We start from the raw sequence: 23,411 nt of genomic DNA, 5'->3' as shown, positions 1-23,411 counted from the left end.
ATGCTGGTTTGATTTTGAACTACTTCTCATTGAACACTTGAAGAAACGGTTTATAGCAATTACATCAGTTGACAAATGCTGTCCATTGTTCTTCACTGGATAGTAAGAAAAGAGCCCTTTTTTGCTTGCTAACTCTTGTCTATATAGAAGGTTTCATCTTCATTGAATGACTTCTTTCTTCACTGAAACAACTTTATTTGAGTGTAATGAAACAACATTTAAAACAGCTAAAAAAGGATTTACCTTGTAATCGAGGACCCCCTAAAACTCTGACAACTGGAAAAGTTTATTGGTTAGGTTTTTTATCTATAAAAGCTATCAACTTATTCAGATAACTAAATTTCCCATTGCTTTGTTACTGTGAGACACTATCAATGGGAAAGATGTTAGCAGAGTGGGCCTTTCTTGAATGCCACACGTACTGTTTCTTTGTTCTTACTGGCAATTCTAGATCCACTGTGTACAAGTTTTTGTCACCTTTCATCTGTCTTCCAGAAAAGAGCTGCAAAAGCCCTTTATAATGCAATGATCATTTTGGCTATGTTTCTAAAAAAATTTTTTTTTTTAAATGTTAAAACGTGACACAAATTGCCTGAGAGGAGAGAGAAGGAGCATTTTCTGCTAATCTCAATTGTAAATGACTGTTTTCAGAACCTGTGTGAGAGCCACTAATGGAGGAAAGTGTACAAAGTGAAATCTCAGGACAGTGAGTATAGATATTAGCTCATACTCACCGGAAAAAAAATATTTGGATTGAATTGAGAATACAGCACTATTTGTGAAATAATCACTTATATGGTGCTGAAAACTTACAGTTATTAGGTGACTCTGGCCTGAAGTACTTAAAATCTCAAGGTACAAGTGAAAGCAATTAGTACAAGACCAAACATAAACCAGGTGGGGCGGAAAAATTACTGATTGAAAATTTCATGGAGTAGATGCATTTCCAGAAGTAGTTTTGTTGAAATAGGGGGAAGTAGGCATATCTTATTAGGGAGACTTCCAAGTCTATGATATGAAAGCAGGTACTGAGTCGAGAATAGGCAAAGAAGGCAAATTGGGTATTGAGAAGAGAAGCTTGAGCAAAAGATAGATGAGAAGGGGTTAAAAGGAAATGAGGCCAGAGATACTGGCAAGTATGGGGTTATGGAGAGAATTCTGAAGGAAAAGAGAAGTCTGAATTAGATATGGGAGTCAAAGCAAGGATTCAAAGGGCATGGAGACATTAAATGTGGTCAGAGAAGCTGAAGTTTAACTCAGTGAATACACCTGGATGAACTGAATGGGTAACAAAAATAAGCCAGGCAGTCCGAACAGGAAAATATTGTGGGAACAGATAAGATTAGAGAAACATGGACTGTGTTCCTGGCAGTTGGGATGGAAATGAAGGGATGCAATCTGAATATTTCAGAGCGAGCCAAATCCTGCTATTATCACTATTGGGCTGGATAACACAGAGGCAAGAGAGAAGTAATGTCCACATCACTGGTGACAAAAAGGAAAAAATGAAGAAAGTTACAGGGAAAGATCAGGAAGGCAGGTCCTGTTTATACCAATATGAAAAAAAATCACCCAAAGTATTTCTATAACAAAATAAGTGTTAGATTCTGCCTGCTTGTCCTGTGGGATGGTGTGACAGAGTTGGGACTCACCACCACAGCGCCTCCTGCTGGTTGCCTATGGGAATTAGCTCTGTCCAGTGGAGCGCCTCCTCCTGATGGTGTCCCGTCCGTCGTCTCGCCCCCGGTTGGTGTCTGAGCCCGCGTCGCACACCAGCTCGCAGCATCCTTTTCAAGCCACTGCCCTCCGGCAGTGCCCTTAGTCCATCCTCGCCCCCTTCCGGGGGCAGGTTGATCTGGAGTCTCTCTGTACCTCAGCCACCATGTCCAACCACACACCCCAAAGTCTAATCCCTCTTGTCAGGGATCTGGCGTAGTCTATGATGACCGCTCCCTACGGCCGACGGCTGGGTGTACTGCAAGGGAGAAAGGGAGGACCCAGGCCCGCCCACTACTCTGGGTCCCGACCTCGGCCCTCCTTCTCTCCCCTTGCCTTCAGCCTTCCCTGGGTCACTTCCCCTTTGACCTCATTGCACCCTCTAGGCCAGGGGTCGGCAACGTACGGCATGCGTGGCAAACACAGCACGTGAGCTGATTTTGAGTGGCACCCTTCCTGCCCGGTGAGAGGAGGAGGGGCGGAGAGGCCAGAAAGTGCCACGCTGTGCGAAGAAGCAGGGGAGGAGGAAGCTTGGCTGCTGCAGGACCAAGCTTCTGCCTCCTGTCTCCACAGGGGAGAGATGTGTGTGTGGGGGGGGGTCGCTGCCCCCTGCCCCACTCAGCCCCCCCGCCCACTGCTCTCCCCTGCGGGGGCAGGAGGCAGAAGCTTGGTCCTGCAGCAGCCACGCTTCCGTCGTCCCCCGCTTCTTCCCACAGCGTGGTGCATTCCGGCCCTTCCTCCTCCCCCTCCCTCTCCCTGCCAGCGATGGCCCTTGCAATGGGGAGGGGGAGCAGAGCAGAGCCGAGCGGCAGCGTGCTCCCTGCTCCATAGAGCAGGCAGAGAGAGGTAGGGACGGGCCTTGGGGAAGGGGGTGGAACAGGACATATCCCTTCCTGCTCCTTGCCTTGAGCCGCTCAGGGCAGGGGGCTGGGAGCACCCCCACGATTTGAGCACCCCAGCCTTCTGCCCTACACCCCCCCACATACCCCAGCCCTCTGCCCTGACCTCAAGTTGCCCCCAACACCCAGCCCTCTGCCCTGCACCCCCACACCCACCAGCCTTCTGCCCTGACCCCTGAATCCCCCCACACCCCCGAACTTCTGCCCTGAACCCCCCACATCCCCACTGCTCTCTGCCCTGACCTCTGAACCCCCCCCCCACACACCTAGCCTTCTGCCCTGCACCCTCTGCCCTGACCCCTGAACCCCCCCCAGGTCTGGGGTCCCGGCCGCCAGCCGGCATCCCGGCCACAGGCCCTGCTCAGCCCGCTGCAGGCCTAGGTGAACAGAACCCCAGGCTGGAAGCGGGCTGAGCAGGCTGGCGGCGTAAGATCAGCATTTTAATTTAATTTTAAATGAAGCTTCTTAAACTAGGGTTACCATACGTCCGGATTTTCCCGGACATGTCCGGCTTTTGGGGGCTCAAATCCCCGTCCGGGGGGAAATCCCCAAAAGCCGGGCATGTCCGGGAAAATCGGGAGGGAGGGCTGGGCCGGGCCGCCGGCGGGGTGCGCTGGGCCGCGGGGCCGGGGGGGTGCGCTGGGCCGGGAGCCGGGCCGGGGCCGCGGGGTCGGGCCGCCGAGGGGGTGAGCCGGGGGGTCGGGCCGGGGGCCGGGAGGTCGGGCCGGGAGCCGGGCCACCGGGGGGGGTGCGCTGGGCCGGGAGGTCGGGCCGGGAGCCGGGCCGCCGGGGGGCCGCGGGGCCGGGGGGGTGCGCCGGGCTGGGAGCCGGGCCGGGGCCGCGGGATCGGGCCGCCGAGGGGGTGAGCCGGGGGGTCGGGCCGGGGGCCGGGAGGTCGGGCCGGGCCGCCGGGGGGGTGCGCTGGGCCGCGGGGTCGGGCCGCCGGGGCCGGGATCCGGGGGGTGCGCTGGGCCGCCGGGGCCGGGAGGGTGCGCTGGGCCGCCGGGGGCGGTCGGCCGAGGGCCAGGGCCGGCACCCCAGGGCCCGAGCCGACCCAGGCTGGAGCCGCCGGGGGGGCCAGCCTGGGCCGCACCTCCTCCCCCCACACCCCCCCTTATCTGCCCAGGCTTCCCGCGAATTAAATGTTCGCGGGAAGCAGGGGAGGGGGCGGAGACTTTGGGGAGGGGCGGAGTTGGGGCGGGGGAGGGGGCGGGGCTGGGGGCGGGGCCAGGGCCCGTGGAGTGTCCTCCTTTTGGAGGCACAAAATATGGTAACCTTACTTAAACATTTTGAAAACCTTGTTTACTTTACAACAATATATTGTATACAACAATAGTTTAGTTATATAATATAGACTTATAGAGAGAGACCTTCTAAAAAATATTAACATGTATTACCGGGACGCGAAACCTTAAATTAAAGTGAATAAATGAAGACTCGGCACACCACTTCTGAAAGGTTGCCTACGCTTGCTCTAGGCCCTTCTACACAGGACCGGCAGTTTGGCAGGTATCAGGCTGAAGCTCCACTCTGCTTCCCTGGGCCTAACCCGCACTGTACTGTCCTGGTCTCCTGCTCAGGAAACAGACCTTCCTCCCTGAAGGTCTGGGACAGACTGACTGCTCCCTTCCTGGGCAGCGTTTATATAGGGCTGAGCCCAGTCCTCATTGGCTGGTTCCAATCCAGGCCCTGATTGGCTCCCAATAAGTCCTTCTCTGATTGGCTGTCCATCTGCACAGGCCCACTGGCCTGCTGCAACCTAAATTCTCAGGGAGTGGGGCAACTGCCCCACTACAGATGGGAGGAAAGGAATAAGATAAGAAAGGATCAGGTGACATTGCAGTCTCTGCACTTAAATAAATGAACAAAACAAATATCAATGAACCCCCACCCAAACTCTGCAACTTCAGTCTTTATAAAAATAAGTGTCAGAGCTCTAGCCTGAGTCCATATTTAAGTAGGCATTGTGCAGAGTTTCCCACGTAGCTTCACAAGTGAAGCAACTCAATCCTTGGCTGCAATACCCTTTTTTGCAATACTAGTACTGGGCCTCCCTTGAGTGGAGACTGCAACTCATGATCCACATATGTGGGTGGCTTTGATGGTTAGAAATAGATTCATCTCAAATTCTCCATCTCATTTTCACTTGTGACCTGAGACCAGATTTTTAACTGGGTGTATAGAACTGAAAGTTAATTCACTAACTCAGTGCAGCACCTTCTAAATGCAGCTGTGAAGTACATAATTTAGCATGGCATTGCTAGCCTGCTGGTTCATTGTTCACTCACTCACTGTGACCAGCTGTTAATATTTTATGGTCTGAGTAATGCATATTGGCCAAAGTGAGGAGCAGAACACCAATCAGGAGAGCATTCTCTGCTCTAGCTCACCATGTTGCTAAAATATTCTGGGCCATTACTCAAGTATCATTTTTACAAAAGCAGTGGCGCAAAAGGCTCAGTATGATTTTTGTTCTCCCCTGAAAAAGGGTCAAATCCTTGGAACCCTTTTCATTCCCCAGTCATGATTTGTCCTAAACAGATTGTTTCAAAATATACAGCAAGTACACTGTGTTCTGAGAATAATTTTTAGGAAAACTTGAGTAACCTTTTAGCAGCAATAGAATCCACTTATCCCCCCCCCAACTTATCTTGAAAAGCTTATTAGTTGAGTATGGTAAAGACTGGGAAAGAAATATTTCATGACTGTGATATCTCCCCTTCCCCCAGTGTCTCTGCTTGCTTTTAACACTACTGTATGGCAGGAGTGATGATCTCACTCCCTTACTTTCCTCAGAGATGCGTTTGGGTCGCATGGTATTGTTCTGCTTCCACAGAGGAAAAGAGAGCACAGGTTCCTTCACATTTTATTCACTAAGCATATGAATTATAAAATGAGTTCTCTGGTGAATGAATCCCCTTGAGGTTATTTGGTTTGTCACATCAATGTAAGGCTTCTCAGTGAACACTACCCATACGATGATCTGAATTGCAGAGAACTATGTAAAAAATTGCATTGCAATAAATGGATTATAAATCCACTGAATCAGAATAATGATTATGGAACACAAACTTTGGGCATAACTTATGTGAACTGCATGTACATGCACCTTCTAATCCTTTCCATAACAAAAAGGCATTTTTAAAAAGTACTTTCACATAAAAAGATGTCTTTAGATACACATGCTGTGGTAAATCCTACTCAGCAGAAGTTCTAAATCTGCAAATGCCGACACCTTTTTTTTTTAACAGTACATAAAACATTAACATGTATTATGTATGCAGTGTTTAGAAATATCACCTGTGTTCTCAAATATGTATCATTTTTTTTAACTTCCATTTGGCATTTTAAGATAAAGTACACTATCTCTGAGACCATAGTTCTGAATCTATAATGCTTTTTAAAATTTGTTTGTTTGTTTTACAGTGGCTCCTCCTCTGCGCCACAGTACAATGTCTTTAATTGCAAGGTTACATATTGATAGGAGCCTCTCCTCCCCAGAGTATTTGGGTATGACTACACTGCAATAAAACATCCACAGCTAGCTGCTGTCAGCTGACTTAGGCTTGTGGGGCTTCAGTTGTAGGGCTATAAAATTGTAGTGTAGACATTTGGGAGGAGGTTCCCGGAACCTGGGCTCCAGCCAAAGCCTTAATGTCCATTCTGCAGTTTTATAGCTCTGCAGCCTGAACCCTACTCACCTGAGTCAGCTGACTTGGGCCAGCTGCAACTGTGCTGCGGGTCTTTTATTTCAGTGTAGATGTGGTAGAGAGTGGGCTGGGGCATGACCCTCTGTCCCACTTCTCTATTCTAAACTACATTTTTACTGTATTAACGCTTCTCCCCTAATCTTTCTTAACTAGGGATTGGCCACCTTTGGCCTGCGGCCCGCCAGGTTAAGCACCCTGGCGGGCCAGGCCGGTTTGTTTACCTGCCCCTTCCGTAGGTTCAGCTGATCACGGCTCCCACTGGCCTCGGTTCGCTGTCCCAGACCAATGGGGGCTGCGGGAAGTGTCGCAGGCTGAGGGATGTGCTGGCTGCCGCTTCCTGCCACCCCCATTGGCCTGGCGCGGCGAACCACGGCCAGTGGGAACCGCGATCAGCTGAACCTACGGAAGGGGCATGTAAACAAACCGGCCCGACCTGCCAGGTGCTTACCCTGGAGGGCCGTGGGCCAAAGGTTGCCGATCCCTGTTCTTAACCATTATGATTGCTGTGTGTGTATGCATTTTTTAAATTCAGTTAAGTCCATCATTCATTTCCTAAATTACTTCTTATAGGTATTAAAACAATAAGAGCAATATCTTTCCCACTTACACCCCCTCTCCCCCGCCTAAGGATCCCTTACTGACAAGCCCTCTTAAACAGTGTGAAGAAGTAACCCAAGGCTCAACTGACCTAGTGGAGTAGTATTTGCATGCTGCAATACTTGACAAATGCAAAATATCTTGAGGAAAAAGTGGAATACATATATTATCTAGCTAATGTTATTACTTAAACTAACCTTTCATTTAATCATTGAATTGTACATGTACTAAAGGGTTTTTGAAATGGTGATTGTTTTTAACACATCATAATCCCATGGAAAAACAATTTAGATATCAAATTTATTAACGGTTTACAAAAAAACCAAAATTTTTTTGTCCTGTAAATATGGTACAAAATGCATGTCTTTCTTTCCACATAGAGGCCAATAGACAGTACTCATGTGTATACATAGTTTAACTCCTTGATGTCTTTATTTCCCCAGTGGCTTCTGGTTTTTATATAACCAGCCTAGTTCTTCTTCCCAGACCCCAGTCAGGATTTAGTTTTCTCAGCTTCGATCTTCTCCACTTTTACCTTGTATGTTAAGTATCAGAGGGATAGCCGTGTTAGTCTGTATCCACAAAAACAAGGAGTCTGGTGGCACCTTAAAGACTAACAGATTTATCTGGGCATAAGCTTTCATGGGTAAAAACCTCACTTCTTCAGATGCAAGTGGTTTTTTACCTACGAAAGCTTATGCCCAAATAAATCTGTTTAGTCTTTAAGGCCACCGGACCTTGTATGTTACCACTTTTATTGTGACTTTTAAATGTTTGCATTGCAAGTAAAGGGGATACGTTTTAATAAATATAATATCCAGCTCTACATGCCCTTCACTTGCAACACAGGTACATTCCTTTCTCTCTTCCTATCACTCCCCCTTTTTCCCCCTTTCCCCCTAAAGTATTTAGTTTCCTGGAGTGGTGAGGCAATATATAAGAAGGAAAACTAGGCCAATTATGTATTAAAACACACACAACCATTGAGAGAAATACTGAGACATCATGATGATACCTTGGCTCTGTTTCCTTTTTTACTTGTAGTACAAATGACATTTAAAACTACAAAAAACCCAGCAATCTAATTGGAAGAGAAGTGGTGAAGGGGTGGAAAACCGTCCTAATTGTTGTGGAATCTAGGAAGGAAAACTAAATCAAAGGTTCGTTTTGGCTATGATTTTGTTGTTGGTAAGTAGATCAGATTCTGTGGTTTCGGAAATGTTATATATACCTAGATAGAAAAGATAAATCAGAAGATGCTTTGTTCTAAATGTGGGTTGTTAATGTTAGGCCAGCTGTGGCTGGTTCTGCACAGATGTGCTATGGGGTAGAGAGAGAGGATACTTAGGCCCTTGCCAGCCTCTATAGGGGCCAACTGAAATTTCTTGGATATGAAACCCCCTTCATGTGGATTCCCAGAGGCATCTGCTAGCAGACATCCTGCTGGTAATGTGGCTCCAATGGAATCAGACCCCTAAGAGCGAAAGGTGGGCAGGGAGCACTAGAGATAATGGGGGGGATCTCCTTTTTGCCCCTCAGTAGTCTGTGGGGAAAGCCCCTCCCCTCTCCAATGGAATAGTTTTGGGGAAATCTCCATAAGAGGGGTAGGGATGGACATAATGGAATTTTCCTTCTCCTGTGGGTTTTTCCTCATGGGATAAGGCAAGCAGACCCTATACCAAAAATCAGTGATGCTGCTCTCTGTGTGTCTGGGATGAAATGTATTTCTACTTACAATACTTGATTTTTGCATGTTTGGAAAATTGGCTAAAGCCACAACTAAATTAATGGTTGGAAAGCCTAATGTGCTTAAGGCTTTTTCATGTCCTAGTCTGTTTATACACTAATTAAATGGAGAGGTATTTTCAGGGAATTGCTTAATTGATTTTGCTTTTATATTCAGCAGTGTACAATCTTGTAGCATTTACTCTGACCTCATGTGAAGTGCTCATTAACTGCTCATGTGCTTGCTTTAAGAAATTAGTAGGCATAGTTTCACTTTGTGTTAGAATACTTCACTAAAACTTAACATGAGAACAAAGAAAATATTGTAGATAAGTCTTGCACAAGATTATTTGAGTTCTGATCATTACTATAAACCTAAATGTGAACAGGAAAATCGTGTTGCTCGGAAGATGAGTGGCAGGATCATGTTCAGATCTAAAAAGTACAGGTCAGGAGCTCCCAGTGTGATGCTGTGGTTAAAAGTGCTAACATGGTCCTTGAATGCATCAGTGAGGAGTTAGGAATAGGGAGGTTATAATACCTCATATATTGGTCGCTGGAGTGACTGCTACTAGAATACTGTGTCTGGTTCTGGTGTCTAAAGTTGAAGAAGGAAGTTGATAAATTGCAGAGGGTTTAGAGAACAGAAGTGAGGATATGGATTGGAAAACATGCCTTAGAATGATTGAACTCTTTGAGTTGATCTATTTAGATCACCAAAAAGAAGGTTAAGAGGTGACTTGATCAATCTATGTAAGTACCGAAATGGGAACCAGAAATTTGATAATAGAGAGCTCTTCAATCTATTAGACCAGTGTTTCCCAAACTTGGGACACCACTTGTGTAGGGAAAGCCCCTGGTGGGCCAGGCCGGTTTGTTTACCTGCCCCGTCCGCAGGTCCGGCCTATCGCGGCTCCCACTGGCCGCGGTTTGCTGCTGCAGGCCAATGGGGGCTGCGAGAAGCAGCGGCTAGTACGTCCCTCGGCCCGCGCCGCTTCCAGCAGCTCCCATTGGCCTGGAGCAGTGAACCGCAGCCAGTGGGAGTCGCGATCGGCCGGACCTGTGGATGGGGCAAGTAAACAAACCAGCCTGGCCCACCAGGCGCTTTCCCTACACAAGCGGCGTCCCAAGTTTGGGAAACACTGTATTAGACAAAGGTGTAACAAGATCCAAAATGTCTGGAAGCTGAAGACCGACAACTTCAGTCTGGAAATAAGATACACCTTTTTAACAGTGAGGGTAATTAACCATTGGAACAACTTACCAAACCTTGTGGTAAATTTTCCATTGCTGGAAATTTTAAAATCAAGATTGATGTTTTTCAAAAAGATATATAAAATTGGAATTAGTTCAGGGAAGTCCTATGGCTTATGTTATGCAGGAGGACAGATAATCACAAAAGGGACTGTCTTGGAATGTATGATTCGTGGAAAAAAAATCTAAGATATGTATACAACATAGCCACTAACCGTGCAAACACTGCCTTTTGACTTTTTGTCTTTACCAAGTCTTTACCAAGATGCATCTGGTCTTCATAGCCAGACCGAGGTCCAGGGCACTCATGTGTATGTGTTCCTGGATGACATTTTGATCAGAGCCCCAACCTAAGAAGCAGCTCACAATGCTAGAGCTTGGACAATGGAGTTACTGCAGGCATATGTTTTTGTGATAAACAGCAAGAAAAGCCCTCTGGCCCTTTCCACAAAGAGAGCTCACCTGGTAGTGGATAGATGCACATGGACAGGTGTGAGAAAACCTAGAACCAAAGATCCATGCTCGGAAGGAATTGAAGACAGTCCATTAACCTAGTGTCTCTAGCTTCTAGGCCTTCTTATCTCAAGTATAGGAATTGCAGCATGCATTAAATTCCACATCAGATTCTCTAGAAGTTTGCTGCTGAAGGTGTGGAATTGTTTACTGGAGCACATGCAAGATCGGGTGCTAGATCCAAATCAGATATTGGAATCCCTCAGATGGGCAACACCAGGGAAAATCCTCCTAGGTCTTCCTATCTGCTATCCAGACGCTCAGTATTCGTGATGGGAGCCAGCCTACTAGGATGGGGAGCATGTCTTAGACACAGAACAGAGTTGGGCATATGGAACTCAATGGAGTGGAATGAGAGCATCAATTGCTGGTGAAACTGGCACTCTGAAAATGCCAGAGTGAACTTGGGCGTGAACATAGCCTGGGCCAGTCGGACAACACTACCATGGTGTCATACATCCGCAACCAAGGGGGAACAGAAAGCTTGATCCTACACTCTGAATCAATGAAAATAATAGTATGGGCAGAGGAGAACTTGGCATCCATAAGAGCAATACACGTAAAGGCAACAATAAAGCAGAAAGCAAGACTGCTCAGCAATTGCTCAATGAACAACTCAGAATGGTGTTTGGATCAAGAAGTCTTTCACCTGATCTTGCAGACATTTGGTCTCTTGTCAATCTGTTCACCAGTCACAAGAACAGAAAGTTAGCACAATACTTCACCGGGGAAGTAGATTTCAGGTGACTAGGAAGGGATGCAAGTGGCTGAAGGCTAGCTTTACATAGTCCCACCATTTCAGCTTGTGGGGAAGGTGATTCAGAAGATGAGGCAAGAGAAAGCAAGGGTGATGATTCTAGCCCCATACTGGCTGAGGAAACCAAAGTTTCAAGTAGATTGGTAATGGAACCCCTACTGCATCTCCCATTGAGACTGGACATCCTTTACCAGGGTTCCATTCTCCATCCAGATCCAGACACCTACAATTGACAGCATAGCTACTGAGTGAAGCATAAAGTGCATTGGGTTTATACTTCAAGGTGATAGGACTCTAGTATTTAAGCCCATCTGGAGGTCGGTAAAGGCCTACTCCTGCATCTGGGTATGGTTTAGCTCCTGGTGTCAAGCAGACAGAAATCCCAGCAGTGCTCAGATTCCAGCTATTTTGGGCTTCCTTAACGACAATATGAACAAAAGACTGCAGCCCAGCGCAGTGGTGTGTACAGGTGTCAGCCATACAGTGTCTTTTATCCTCGGTCTCTTTAACTGAAAAATCTCAATTCTCAAGATTTCTTAGAGCAGCCTGCCTTTTCTAAGTGGGATTTACCACTGGTGCTAAAAGTCCTACTACCCATCTCTTTGAACAATTAAGTTTACAGTTTTCCATTTGTTATCATTCAAAACCTGCTTTTTGGTCTCTGTTACATTTGCTAGATGAGTTTTGGAGTTAAGAGCTTTATCCATGCAAGAACCACAGTGCGTGTTCAATGATAACAGAGACTCCAGAATATTTCTTACCAAAGGTGAATTTCTCTTTCCATACCTCACAAGAAGTAATTCTTCCATAATTCTTCCATTATTCTGTCTCAAACCCGCATCCTACATAAAAGCTGTGGGAAAGTCATATCTATCTATCTAGATATAGAGCGAGAACGAACTAAAGATCCACCTTGAGCACACTGAATCAATGAGAAGATCAGGCTTCTTATTTGTGTTTTCACCTGAAATGCCAAGGTCTTCAAGTATGCAAACTGTTCTGGTCAGATGAATAAGCTGTATATTTTGAAAGTATCCAAGGCATCAGGCAAAACTGTTCCTGAAGGAATCACAGCGCACTCTGAGATCTGCAGCAACATCATTGGCAGAAATAAACTGAACTCAACTGAGAAAATATGCAGAGCAGCAACATAGTCTATCATGGTCTATTCACTGCTTGCTATTTCCCAATTGTCACCGAACTGTGGGAGACTAATTTCCTTTCTGTTGGAAAATTTCTTACCCAATATGCTATGTCAGAGTCAAACATCACCATGGAATTGGGGATTAAATAGAAGAGAATACATCTCATATTGAAGCAGTCAAATCAAAATTATTGGCTTCTTTTCAGTGTCTCCTATGATTCACTTCCTTTGCAAATATTTAAACTAAGTGTTTTCCTCTTCAGTGGACAGCTAATGTCAATGGGCTTTTTTTTTTTTTTTTTTTTTTTTTTTTTTTTTTTTGGAATAACTGAGTTTCACTGAGTGGCAATATAGAGACTATACCTGCTCAGTTTTCATTTCATATCATGTGAATCTGTGGCAGTTTGCTGGAAACTGAGAACATAGCATTCTCTGGAGGTATCTGCTGGTTCTTTGCTGCGCTGCTGAGCAAGTTGCATCCTGAAATTGTTTTTGCTGTAAATTGTGGCAAGCTAGGTGGATTCAAATTTTTTTTAAGAAATCCCACGTTTCAGCTACCTCCATCCCATACTTCCTTTCTCATGCCATTTTCAAATTGCTGTTGACTGAGTCCGTGCTAGCCATGCTCTGTGTCATTATGGTGACAAGTGCAAATAAGCATGGCCTGCTTAGGCTGTGTTACAGCACTGAGCTGGATGAATTCTGCCCTTGACTTTGCCCATCATGCCACCAGATGGTGCTGGAGCAAGAGAATATTCTACAGCAATATCAGGAGGATACTCTGCAATGGTGGCAGGGTGACGAGGTGGAAGAACAGGAGAATGCCGAGCTGTTGGAACAAGAGTCCTGGATCCTGGCTCACCTACACAGCATTCAGCACTGTTTCTGGGACCAGGAAATCAGCATGAATTTGTGGAAGATGATTGTTTTGCAAAACTGTCACGACCAGCAGTGGCAAGAGAACTTCAGGATGGGGAGGGCTACCTTTTTTTGTGCTGAACTGACCCCAGAGCTTCAGCAACAGTGTACCAACATGTGTTGCCCAATACCTGTGGAGAAATGGGTTGCCATTGCCATCTGGAAGTTGTCCACCCCAGAATGTTACTGGTCTATAGCCAATCAATTTGATGTGGGGAAATCAAACGATTGGGGCCATTCTCATGCAGGACTGCTATGCCATTGATAAGGTGCTGTCTAACCAGGTCATGAAGCTGGGTAACAGTCAGGAGATTATTGGTGGTTTTCAATGTATGAGGTTCCCAAACTGTATTGGGGCATGGGTGGAAACCATGTGACTATCACTGGCCCCCATATAAAAGTGAGGCTATCACAGCTGCCTTGTGTATCATCCATTTTATTGATAGTCTGATGGTATGCTGGTTGAGTATCCTATGGCAAAACCTTTTGAAAGCCTGGCTTGCCTTTTGTATTCTATTTTGTCATTCCTTGATCTTGGAAACCATCATGGAGATGGTAATTGACATTCTTAATTTTCTATAATTTATAGTGATGTTTGGCTGAGTGGTAGTAGTTGATTGGGCTAGTCGGAAGAGGACTTCAGTTTTTTTCCAGGCTGATGGTGAGTCCAAACTATTTACTTGCCTCTGAGAACCTGTCAAGAATAAGCTGTAATCACTGTGATTATGACTGAGTAGAGCACAATTATCATCCTCAAAAAAGGCTTCACATGTGAGTTCCTCAAGGCCTTCGGTTTTTGCAGTAAGCCTTCAGAGACTGAAGAGTTTTCCATCTGTTTATTATTTTAGGTAAATGCCCTTTTGAAATTTGCCTGTTATGTAATTCGGAATGGCACCAAAGAGAACTAGCATACACCCTTGTTTTACCTCATTAGATATAAGGGGCCTCTAGAGAGGCCACTGTTTGGAGAGTACTTGGCCAGTCATATCTTTTTATGGAATTGATGTATGATGTTCACAAATGTGGTGAGGCAGGCAAATTTTTCTACAATTTTCCAGAGGCCATTTCTGTCTAATATTTTTTATATCAATGAAGACAGCATATGGATCCATGTTTTGTTCAGTGGCTTTTTCCTGAATCTGTCTTGCGTCAATAATTGTGCTTGTGGTGCTCCGAGTTAGTCTAAATCCACTCTGGATCTCTGTTGGAAGCTTCTCTGATACGGTTTCAACAAGTTGATAGAGCAAAATATGAGCAACTATTTTACCACCTACAGATAACCTGGAAGCTCTCTGGTAGTTGCCACCATCAGAGCTGTTGCCTTTATTTTCGTATAGTGGAACTATGATTGCATCTTTGAAATCCTGAGATTTTCTCAGTTTCCCAGATAACCTTAATTTTGTATAAATAGTTGACATTTTTGGGGGCCTGCAGGTTTAAAGAGTTCAGCTGCTATGCTGTCTTTGCCTGGTGATTTGCCTGATTTCATTTGTTTGATGGGTTTTTTGCACATACTCGGTGGAAATCAACTGGGTGATATTTTCATATATTAGTTCTTCTAGCACTTGTGGGTTGACAGTAGAGGGATAGTTAAGTAGGTCAGTGAGATTCTACACCCATCTTTCAAGGTCAAGAGCAGCATCTCTGATTAAGGTAAGATCCATCTGAATTCTTTAGTGTAGCTAAAGTTCCTTTGAATTGTTCCCCTGTGATATCCATTCCTTGACACTGGCTACTCACAGAGATCCGGTTAGGGTGGCTAAGCGCTGGAATAAATTGCTGAGGGAGGTTGTAGAATCTCCATCATTGGAGATTTTGAAGAGCAGGTTAGACAAACACCCATCAGGGATGGGCTAGATAATACTTAGTCCTGTCATTAGTGCAGGGGACTGGACTAGATGATTTTTGAGGTCCTTTCCAATCCTATGATTCGATGTTTCTATACTTGGTCCTGTGTCAGTGAAGGGGGATGGACTAGATGAGCTCTTGGGGTCCCTTCCAGGCCTACATTTCTATGATTCTGTATCTTAATTTTGCTATTGTTTTTTGTTTAATCCGTTCGGCATTATTGCATTGAGGGGCTGCAGTGTGTAGATTGAAAATGGCTCTGATCATCTTCTCAGTTGAACAGTTTGCTCCTCATGTTGCTCTGGTGAGCTTGATGTCCCTGATGTCTTTGCTGTATGATGACATAGTAAATTAGGTGCCTGTGCTTTATTCTTATATGCATTCTTATAAAACATTTTATATTTTTCATCTTGTATGAACATTGTATTGGTAATAACGAGCTCATGCTCAGCAGACTTGCTGAGTTGGGGGGAGACCATTGCATTTCATTTTTTCTGACTCCGTTGTTGTTACACCTCTCCAGACCTCACTGACTCTTCTAACTCTGGCATTAATGTCTCCCGGGAGTATGGGTTTGTTTTCATTAGGTATCAATTTGATTATGTCATCCAAATCAGAATAGAACTTTTTTTTTAATTCTGTATTGTTCATAGTTGGAGCATAAGTCCTGGTATGGAAAGCATGAATTTCCATTATGATGTCATTAAGCCTTTCAGTATTTTAGGGGTTGTTTTTATGTCAAGATCGATGCTATAAATTCTGTCTTCTGCTGGTTCCCGTTTCTAAAAGAAGGTGTAGCTGCCACCTATGGAGCCTTCATTTGGAAGTCTGATTTCGCTGAGGGTTGCTGTGTTGATGCTGTATCTATTAAGTTCCCTTGCAATTAATGCTCTCAGATGCTTGATGTGTTATCTCTGTCCATTAGGTCCTGTGTGTTCCAGTTGCCACAGTGAGATCTTTTTTTTTTTCTTCTAGAATGACTGCTATGTGGATGATCCATCATTTATGGTAAACTGGCCAGATTAAAGTTGGGCAGGCATTGTTTTTAGCACCTTTTCCCTTGCTAGGTTGAGAAGTACTATCCTGAAAAAGGGCAGATCAGTCACCTGAAGTGTTGCTAAACATCCTTGCTGCTCAGGACTTAAGGCCGAGTGACCAGAATCCTTGGTTGCCTTCATGCATGTTTGTGACTGACTCCCATTGTTCATTTACACATCAAGTCACCACTCACCCATTGCTGCAGGACTTTTTTAATGACGTGTGAATGCCTGTATGTGAGGTTTATGTGAGAATATCATTGCATGGGGACACTCTCTCACTCTCAGCAGCTGAAGTTGAAGACCAGTGGGACAAAAGATAGAAATGACTGGGAACTTCATCAGCTGTAGTGGATAGTCATTGACATCTTGTACCTTGTCAAGCCTTATGTGTTCTACAATTCATCGTTGTAGTGCCTTTCCAGACTTTAGACTAAGGAGGTCTCTTCTGCCTGGTTAAGCAAGCAAACTTAGTATGCTGGGCATAGACATTTCTCATCATGGCTGCCATCTGCCTGGTTTAGCCTGCCAACGAAAGTGGTGTCTCGGGATCTGACAGCTCCACATGCTAGCAGCTAGTTGGAGCCATGGGTCAGAGCTGGGTGCAAAGGGAAGATCAATGAACAAGAGCCATTTAGAGTGTAACTTTCCTGACTTTCAGAGGACTACCTCTCATTCTACACTCCATATACTCAATTAATACTTCATGGCATCAAGATTAAAATTCAATATTTATTGCAGCTTGACTTCAGCTATAGTAACGTAACAACCCAGACTGTGTGATTCACAATGGCATGGCTTTTGCAGATCCTTTAGTTCAAGCGAGAGTAGTAATAAATGCAGTGTTTCTTTTTAATGTTAATTGGGAAAGTTGCACAATGGCCAGGTGCTAGGAAAGATTTCCCCAAGGAATCATTGGGTATTCACCATTTTTTAAAAAAAATGTGTACTTAAGATATCTAATCATGCGGCTTACATCTGCCTAGGAGGAAAAATTCTGGTATACTGAGTGAGTTTGTGTACAAGTTCACAAGTGCAAAAGTCGTCTTCAGGCAGAACATTGTGTGTTTTCAGACATGTTCACTATTTGAAATTGTATGGAGATAAGTTTCTCAAGTCCATTGAATAAAGGGTGAAATTAATCTTACAGTAAGAAATACTGTAATGTACTTTTTCCTCTTTTGTTTTATGGTACTACAGTGTGCTAACAAATCAAAACTTTCAACAGATGTATCTGATAATCTAAGCCAGACAAAAATTTTAAAAGTGGTTTACCTTTTTATTATTGGTGGGTAAGGAAGCATTCACTTATTTTAAAGTGAAAATCACTTCTGTGAATATTTAATCTAGCTGTTCTCAACCTTACATCGAAAATACCATCAGATGTGTCAAGTGAGTTGGTAGTTCGTAAGTTAGGTTCAAATTCTCAACTTTTTGTAACTATTTTCCTTCAGGACTTCTTTGTGCTGATTGCTTTATTCAGCCTGTTTTGGGAAAATGCAAATTTATGCATAATACATACGCCTATGTATAGTATAATTACTTTGTTGAAGACTATACTTAATCTTTATTAACTGGCCTTCTAAAAGATAATCGTGCATGAAGCAGCATTGTGTAGTTACACCACTGTTGCCACAGTCCATACTGAAATCGATTTATTTTAGTGAGGAAGCATATGGCTTTTTCCTGGGAGACACAGGTTCAGGTGCATACAGAAAGGTTTTCTCTTTTATTGTTCAAAAAAGTAACTTCTCATATTTTCGTTAGAAGTTTATCATTATGATGATCTTAATGTTCATGGATATATTTTATAGGAAGAATAATAAACTCGAGCATAGTTATAAAAATAGAAATGAAATGAAATCTCCAGCAAAATTACATTATTAAACTGAAGGACAAAATTAATACATAAATAGGCTGTGATCACCTAGGCTGAATGATTTAGCATCCCTATACCTGAGGTATTTAGTTGTACTGTATTCTGCTAGATTATACAGATCAGTTTCTACACCTTTAGAGCTAATATACTGGTTATGTGAGCTATTCAGCATTTATTAGAGACAAAAAATCTGTTAAAAGAACATTATTAAGATTCCAAAGTCAAGCATTCAGTACTTGGGAAATGCCAGAATTAAGGTTGCCTGTGCAGCCTTAATTCAGCTCTTTTTCGTATATTCATTGTGATTAGACAGAATTTGATTTTTGGTTTTTTTTTATAATTTTGATGGATAATATCAATGTTTATTTTGAGCTTTTTTTTTAGATTTTAATCAGTTTATATGTTCTCAGTTGTGGGAAATCATGGGGTGGAGTCAAACAATTGAGGGTCATATAATAATTGACTGATGTTGAGATTCAAGAAATTAAAGTTTTAACTGTTGAAACACAAATTGTCAACATCACATAACAAAATAGAGTAACTGTCCTTAAAGCAAACTCAAATATTTTCTCAAGCAGTATTTATTTCTTTATCAGTAAATTTCTATTATCAATGGAAATATTTTTGTTGGTCTGTGTGTGTATAGTGACATCAAGGTTTATTGACATTTAGTAATAATGTAACCATTCCAATCCTAATTATGTGAGTCTCTAATTACATTATCCCATAATAATTCCTCTCCTTCTCTCCCCCAGATTCCTGTCTCATTCAGTGCACATGGCTATTTGGTCCCTGTGTTCTAGACAGATCCTGAAGGGGATCTGTGTATCCAACCAAACTCTTCAGAGGGGAAGGGCCAAGAATTTTTTTTTTTTTTAAATCAGAGGGATCAACTGAATCTGGGGGGAGAAGGGGGCTACAAATGAAGGGGAAAAAAACAGGAAGGGAGTGTGGCTCAAAGGTTCAAAGTCAGGGTTCCAAATGGAGACACTGAGCTGAGAACCCTGGACAGTGCCCATGCGCCTTGAAAGAGTCCAGGGTGGATGCTGCCCAGAGAAACTCTGCTCAGAGACCTGAACAAACTAGTGATCAGAAATGGACCTCATGGTAAGGAACAAAGAATCCTTCTCTTTGATAGATGGCCTTCTTGGCCAGGGCTAGGAGGAAGCTAACAAAGAGGTTGTGAGACTTTGTGGGGCCATAAATAGGCTGTGAATAAATAAAAAGATCCAGGGAAAAGTGAAGCCAGAATTTCAACAAGAGGTTGTAGAGGAGGTAGAAAAGGAGCTGCCACTTGGTGTACTGCAGGTTCACAGGTGCCAGGGTCTCCCTCTCATCACAAAAGGACCAAATGTTGGGATTCTTTAAGGTATGTCAGCCAGACACCTGGGCTCATGGCTCTGTGAAGGAGAGACCAACGTATATCCAGGTGAGGTCGTGAAAACAAGACGGAGTGCAAGCTAGTCCTCTGGAGGTTTTTGCCTTCTAGGTGGCAAGGAATCTCAAAGGAGACCTCTCAGATGGAGATTAGAACTGCCAGTCATATCTGAGCCCTTTGAGGCAGTGGAAGAAGGCATACTCTAACTGTCTCCTTGCCAGGTCACAAGCACTATAAAGGAGCCTCTGCAGGGCCTGAAGTTGGAATACATGGACCTGTCTGCAAATACATACCAGGACCTGTCCCCACTCTTATAGAGAGAGGCTCAGGACACATGCAGAGACCTTCTCTGGCCAAAATAATTCCAGGGCCTTCTTCTGGAGGTTGACCAGAGTATCTGGAGCTGGGCTCAGAGTGTCAAACTTGAGCGAAAGCATGAACAGGACAAGCAATCTATCAACCAGTGTCCTCCCCTGAAAGGAAACACACCAGAGAAGCCCCACTCATACCCGCATCTAGTCAATATCTTGGCCTTCAATTTGGTCAGTTTTCCAGCAGAAAGGGATTGATGGCAGAGAGGTAAATGCTCAGATAGAGCAGTGGACACACTCCCCTTTGGATAATGCAGAGCATGAGTGGAAGGTAGTTCACCTGTCTCCCATCCCTGACCATCAGGCCAGCACTTTTGACTTAGTTGAGCTGGCAGAGGAGACTGACAAGTAGTCCTCCACCTGCACCAGGTTCTCTGGGTTCTGGGCCACGAGAAGCACGTTGTTAGAATGTATTGACAAAACTACCAGTAAGGCTGGGTCGTTGAGCACCTAGTCCATCGGTCACCTGTGCAAAAGGTAAAGGAAGAGCTCAGTGGCATACAACTGACCAGACAGAAGGCAGCCCTGATGTTCTCCCCAACCAAAGATGACAGGTTTGGTCAAGGCCCAGTTGAGCTTGACCATACATTCTGCAGAGGCACACAGCCTCTGAAATGGGAAATGAAGCCAAATGCCTGCAAGGTTCCAATAAGATATCCAAGATCCACCCTGTTAAATGCCTTTTCCTGACTGAGGAACAGGAAGGTGAGAGACATACCATTCTACATGTTGAATGGAGGAAGTCCCAGACCAGAAACATATTATTAAAGATAGCTCAGCCTGTGACAATGTAGGTCTGTTTTGGATGCATCAGGTCCGCCAGCATAAAATACAGTCACTGTGAGGTGGCTTTTGCTACAACCTTATAGTCCATGCTCAGTAGTGATATTGGGCACCAATTTTTCAGGTTGCAGAGGTCTCCGTCCTTCTGTTAGGATCGAGCATAGCCCACCTGCCTGACAAGGCAAAGTACCCCGCTCCTCAGGGATTTGGCCCAGAATGCACAGTAGAACTCCATTGTCGGCCTGTTGATGCCTGGAGATTTGTTGGAAGGCTTCTGAGAACTCAGAGTGAAAGGAAGCTCCAGCCAGTCTTGCTCACCCACACTGACTTGGTAGTTCATTCCACAGGCCCTCACAGGCATCAGTATTGATGCTGGAGAGAAAAGATCAATGTAGAAAGCCATTGCCCTTTCTTGCATCTGTTCTGGATCCATGAGAGGGGTGCTCTTCTCTTCCAGGAGAAAAGTGATGTGTTTTTTAGCACTGCTTCTCTTCTCCAGGAATAAAAGAAGTGGGACCCATGATACGTCTCCAAGAGGAGTTGAATATGTGAACCAGTCCATAGACTCAACAGAGCCCATGGACTCCCTGTCATCCTCAGTTAGACACCCAGCATCATCCTCACTCCAACTCCCAGGGAGGGACAACTTCCTTCCCTCTCTCCCCACTACCCCACATCAACAGGGAGGCCCAGCACAACATCTCCCAAAATGCTTGGTCCACCATATTCCCTGACACAGATGGAGGGAGTACAGCAGCCCCAAAAGAAAGAGGAAGAGCAGGCACCGCAAATACAGCCTCTGGAGGCTCACCCCCAGATGACAATGGGGGGATTTCCCCAGGAGAGGAGAAATAAGAGGGTTCCGGCCTCCCAGAGAACCTCTCTTGAGAGGCAACACCATTGTGGCAAGCTCCCCAGCACTAAGTGGCCCAACACTGGGAGCTAGCACTACCTCAACAGGCACAGTCACCACCAACCCAGCATTAGCAATCCCCCCCGGGCAAGCCCTAGGCCTTGAACAGACTGGGCGCCAAACTGCTTCCCCTTAGTGGAGGACACATGGAAAGTCCTGGTTAGTCGATGCCATCCTCGACCACTGCCAGAATGGGCAAAAAAGCCAGCACCATCACATACTGAGCTGGGACCAGCGTCAAAGGGCACTTCCAATGTGGGGACATAGTAAAGGGGAGAAGGAGAATGGAGCTGGAGGGCCACCGAACAAACATATGCGCCCAGACTGGAGCCTACATGGAGATGATTGTCCCCACCCACGTCAGCTGGATTCAGACCCCGGATCCTGATTTCTCCCCCCCTCAAACTTTTTTGGGAAAGCCCCCATTCAGTCCCCTCCTCTGGTGACCAATGAAGAAATCTAAACCTTGGCACCAACTGCTGGGACAGAATCAAAGGACACAGAGACCCCACCAGTGGCCTCCTCTATCTTAGGCTTCTCTGACTTGAGGGAGATGGGACACAATAATATTTGACCTCCTCGGCTGGCTCCACCTGCTGAACTTTCCTGTGGGGCAGTAAATGAGGTGCAGTTGCAACAGCAGCCCGGGCCCCCTCCCTAAAGATGGTAAAGGGGAGGTCTCCAGATCTAAGGGAAGCAGCTGTTCCCCAGTCTGTCTCTGACCCCTCAAACTGTATCCTAAGCAGTGCTACAGAGGTCAGTGGGAGATGGAATCCACTGGCAAGGGCTGTAAAGCAGGGCCCAACAGCAGCACCTTGGTACTGTGTCTCCCCCACTAACGGTCACTTTCCCTGTCCTGCCACTACCACCTCCACTTCTAAGGATCCCACAAGCTGGTAGTGAATGAGGTCCTACTGCCTGGCTGGTTGCAATGGAGTGGCCACCCTTAGCACCCCATCGGGATCAGAGGGAGTACTCAGGGGAGGGGTTGGCCCAGAGATTGTATTACAGGCATTCTATCGTTGCCCTTCTGTGACTCAGGTGGGTCTGGTGTCTTCTTAGGCTGGGCCATAGGCTGTCTTTATAGATATGAACCAGATCCTGGCACAGGAAGCACCTTGCCTCCTCTGATGAATCAGGGACCCTGTATATGGTGAAATGGCACCTCAAAAGACCCCTCTGCACAACGTTTGTCCTATGCCACCAGGTTAACATCCAGGTGGCATAAAGTTGCATGAGGTGGAGGTGCAGATCCTTACACCCCTAGGAAAGAGCACTGTGGGGGAGATTATCTCCCTAGGGCAGGGGGTGGGCAAGAGGGCCACCTTGGGGAGAAAGGGCAGCATAGATGTAAGCACCACTCTAATCCCAGCCCTCCAGTGGCTCAAGGGGGACAAAGATGATGGCCACTGAAATCCTCCCACTTGACCGCCTCCTGCACAACGTCCTCCGTGACAAGGAAGAAAACGACCTTGGACATATGTTTTGGAGGTCACCACAATGGCAGAGGCCCCGGCCACCCTTGCCAGCGCCTGCACATAAATGTCCACATGGGGCAAGGCATTCTCAAGGATATAACTAATCCCGTGCCTTCTGGTGAGGCCAGGGAAAGGGTCCTGGCAGTTGTGGGTGCAATTAGCAGAGTAGGTTGGCACAATGGCTGCAGCAGATGGTAATGGCGTAAGTAGTAAGTTAGCTGCAGCCACTTAAGCAAACTCCTGTGTGCCCCGAGGAGTAGGACCCTCCCCCCCCGATGCTGGTTGAAGGTCTAGTGGGAAGAACAGAAATACCCCCAAAGGCCTTCTTCGCAGGGCTATTGCCTTTGCTCTGAAAGGAAGAAAAGAAGCCCTTGCCCTTGCCATGAATGTTTGTAACAGATGATACTTCCCTCAACAGCGCCATGCCCAGAGGCGGGACAATAATGATGGCCTGTGTGAACCCCCTGCTCCCTTCTCTTCTTCCCTAGGCC

General features: G+C 45.5%; 1 protein-coding gene and 1 long non-coding RNA gene across 2 annotated transcripts in view; both read left to right on the top strand.

Moving 5' to 3' along the window:
- Positions 1 to 8,104, top strand: part of LOC135980822 (uncharacterized) — a 29,921-nt gene extending 21,817 nt beyond the window's left edge. The window contains exon 3 of the long non-coding RNA XR_010597722.1: positions 7,967 to 8,104. This is a non-coding gene — a long non-coding RNA (uncharacterized LOC135980822). The remainder of the gene's footprint in view (positions 1 to 7,966) is intronic.
- The window catches only part of LOC101935303 (heparan-sulfate 6-O-sulfotransferase 3), a 370,963-nt gene that overhangs the window by 39,945 nt on the left and 307,607 nt on the right, over positions 1 to 23,411 (top strand). The gene's annotated exons all lie outside the window — the stretch shown is intronic.

Source organism: Chrysemys picta, chromosome 1 (assembly GCF_011386835.1).
Source record: "Chrysemys picta bellii isolate R12L10 chromosome 1, ASM1138683v2, whole genome shotgun sequence".
Lineage (NCBI taxonomy): Eukaryota > Metazoa > Chordata > Testudines > Emydidae > Chrysemys > Chrysemys picta.
This window is presented reverse-complemented; position numbering and strand designations above follow the sequence as displayed.